The 3,931-nt window shown below is 34.1% G+C and overlaps 1 protein-coding gene across 4 annotated transcripts in view; it reads left to right on the forward strand.

Annotated features, from left to right (window-relative positions):
- Positions 1–3,931, forward strand: part of Tenm1 (teneurin transmembrane protein 1) — a 796,988-nt gene that overhangs the window by 245,343 nt on the left and 547,714 nt on the right. The window lies entirely within an intron of this gene.

The raw sequence follows: 3,931 nt of genomic DNA on the forward strand, positions 1-3,931 counted from the left end.
TTTTCCAAATGCCTTCAATTGGGTTTGGATATAGAATTGGTTTAAGACTGTGTGTGTGTGTGTGTGTGTGTGTGTGTGTGTGTGTAGAAGGGTGATATTCTGGTCAGTTACTTCTGCTTTTAGCACACTAGATTTTAGGCATAGAAGCCATTGAAGAATGGCCACAATGTAGAAATAAAAAGAATCTAAAAGCTTAGAAGTAGCTTTGTATCTTTTTCACTATTATCCACTCCAACTGCCAGGGGTAAAGGGAAAAGGAGATACCTTAATTAAATGACACCCTTTATTGTTTTGTTTTTTGTTAGTGGTTGTAATGTACTAATATGATCATCTAACATGTATATGTATAACTCATATTTGCATGTTTCTGTGTATTGTGAGATTGATATTTATACTTTAATGTAAACTTTGTGGCTTATGTTGTTAGAATTGTACCTTCATAAGAATGTTGCAAAGGCTCACACAATGGTCTGAATTTAACATGATCCAGAAGTACATGACTTCTGGATCCAACAAAAATATCATCAAAAGTTACTTTTTTAAATACACTAAACAGACTTCCTATAAGCCTTTTTTTGGTAAAATACTTGCACCTTTGCTAAAATAAAGCTTTAAAACACAGAATCTATAAAAAAAACACAATTAAGCAGTTTTTATTACTCAGGTTCAGAACCAAAGTTCAAAGCACTTAAAATTGAATCACAAATGCTGCCAAGGGCCTTCAGAGAATATGTCTTTCAGGCAGGACCACACTAAGCCTGCTCCCCTAAAAGATGCATAAAATTTGATTCTATTTTTGTCCTATCACCAAACTTTCCTGATAGTATGCTGTGCTGATTTTTTCCATCCCTACATAATAAAAAAATATAATTTTTCATTCTATATACAATTATCACCAGAGTTCAACATGGCAATTGCTATTTTCCAAAAGAGGCATTCAGTAATTGGTTGATCCTGAAGCCCCAGAGAAATTTCTACCATTTTCTACCATTTGGCATTGCTAAGCATATTTTATAAAAGTTCCATCAGTAAACACTTCAAGTCCCCTTTCCCTTGTCCTGTCCTTGGAGAACATGCATTATAATCAGCTACCTTTAACCAGTATCTGGACACTTTGACATTGTGCAATACCTTGCACATAATTGTTTAGACATTTAACAAATATTCAGTAAACTGAGTTTAAAAATTGAGTATCTTTGTTTTGATGTATTTGATGCTGAATTATGCAGGGTGGTATAATAGAAACAATATTGACCTAACAGCAATTTAGGTTCAAATTGATCTTTTACTTAATAGCCTAGTGTCATCACAGAATAAGTGCTTAGCAAATATTTCTTGAATGAATGAATCAAATTCAGTGAATGAAACCTTAAACACCTCTTACCCTGCAACCCTTGTAGTTGGTTCCTATCACTTTCCATCCTGCATAAAGCATGGCTTTCCTCCGAGGCCACTGTTTCTCTGTCAGTCATTCCTTTGGAGACTTCACTATTCTACACTCCACAAACCTAAAACTTTACTACAGCACTGAACTCCTTTGTCCTTATGTTAAAAGCCAATCAACCTCAATAAAAAAATAAAACTCCTTATAGATGGTATAGCTCTACCATTATCAACCTTACAGCCACAATCCCTTGTTTATTTAATGTTTTGAAATATTTAACATTTGTGGGTACTCATTTCTTTAATGTTTTATAATGTCCAAATTTCTTCCTATTGATTCCAGTTTGGTATATTCCTGGGTACATTTGTGCCAACTTTCATCTCTGACTGAAGCACTGCTTCTAAACCCATTCTTTCCCTGTCTTCACCTGGTTAGGTCCTTCTCAACCTTCAAGTGTCCACTGAAACACTGTCTACTCTGAAATGCCTTCCTTGGATTTGTAGAGTCTTGGCTTATGCCACTTCTATGTGCTCCTATACACTCTGCTTATTACTACCATGGCTCCAATCAGTGTATATTATAATTGACTATTGTTTGTATCTTTGATTTGACTGTAAACTTCTTAAGGTCAGAGATCATGTCTTATCCCCTTTTCTAAACTCTCCTGCATAGTAAGTGCTCAATGAATTAATTTTTTAAATGAAATTATCTTTTTAAAAGTTGTATTTCCACTTATATAAGGTGAAGATAAAATTTTCTTATGGTGGTACAGAAGATCAACTGAGATTGTACACATAAATTATTCTAAAAACTGCCAGGACACAAACATTATTCATGATTATCAAATAATTTCACAGGTGACTTCAACTCACAGATTGCCAATTACATATATTTTCAGAGAGTGATGTCCTCAGCATTCATACTATCTAGGAAATTGTGTCATTGGAAACAACAGAATCAATTAGAATTTTATACCTGGGAGTAAGGGAGCCTCCTATCTCCCCACCAGCTAATTTAATTTCATTGAGGATTACAGGTTCCCAAGCCTGTGCTCTATAGTTTAAGATATGAATGGTGGAAACAAGTTTTACAAGATGCTCAGCCCTGTAATGGTGACTAGAGTTGTAACACCTCAGATTAAACTGCTGTGAAACACCAGAGAATAATTTTCAGTTCAGATCTTCTTGAGAATATCTCTGCTAAAAAGTGACATGATGAATATCAGATAATGAAATTTTAAATCATGAAAGAGTATTGATGAAAATGAAATTCCTAAAATCCATCTTTTTCAGTAGTGTAGTCATGCACATTAACCAGTTGGATTAGAAAAAGTCTAACTCTGCTACAACTCGCCCAAATCATCATGGCTTTTATAGGTTCTGAAACTCTATGCAAAGTAGTTTGGCTGCAGAACCTGTGTTCCCTCTGATACTTACTGATGGCATTGACCTCAAAAATGGGGTTTTAATGACTCTTCAGCAGCAGATGAGTGTTTCCCTGTCGGGTTTTCATCACCATCTACTGCCTTCATGCCACAAACCTATTTGAAAGAGTTAATGATCCAATCTTATTTCAGTTACTATAATTACACACCCATATTTTCCCAAAATTCTGTGCATTCTAATAGATCCATTACATTTGGAACACTCAGGAACTGAACAAATTAGTCTGAAAAGTTTTCTTCATTTGTTGACTATAGGAAGCACAATCTATTGATATTGTTGTTTGAATAAATAAAAATACTGCTTTTTAGTTTATAATCCTGATGGCATTCCTAACTAAGCATCCAGTAGATTATTTTACAATTAAGTCTACTTAAAGTGAGAATGGGAGAGTTTCTAATCTTCTAGGGGATTTTTTTCTTCATCTTTGAAAGGTTATGATAACTAGAATTGGTACCTCATAAAATGCCGAAATCAATATTGCCATTGACTTAATCCACAATAAGAGCTTAACTTCATAGGTGACTTCTGATCAGCTGAAACAAAACAAAAATCAGTCTCTTGGGAGTTCCCAGGTTTAAAATAAAGTTAAAAGCTGTTGCACAAAAACAAATGTATCCAAACTAAAAGGACAGTATGGAGGGACCTTGTAAACAATTATATTTCAGCAAATATATCCTCATATTTATCCATTGTCAAGAATAAATTAACTAATATTTATTATGTGTCAGACATTATACATGGTCACATCTAATCTTTAAAACAGCCCTATGTCCTAAATATTAGTGCTCTATCTGATGTGCATGTGGTAAAAAATGTCTTCCCAAATTTTAGGCTCTCTATTCACCTCATTGATTGTTTCTTTTGCTGAGAAGAGATTTTTAGTTTGTATCCAACCCTTTATTAATTCTTGATTTTAATTCTTATGGTATAGGAGTCTTATTAAGGACGTTGGAGCCTAATCCAACATGATGAAGATTAGGGCCTACTTTTTTTTTCTATTAGACACAGTGTCTCTGGTTTAATTCCTAGGTCCTTGATCCATTTTGAGTTGAGTTTTGTGAATGGTGAGAGATAGGGGTTTAATTTCATTTTGTTGCATATG

This window comes from Marmota marmota, unplaced genomic scaffold, assembly GCF_001458135.2.
Source record: "Marmota marmota marmota unplaced genomic scaffold, marMar, whole genome shotgun sequence".
Taxonomy (NCBI): Eukaryota; Metazoa; Chordata; class Mammalia; order Rodentia; family Sciuridae; genus Marmota; species Marmota marmota.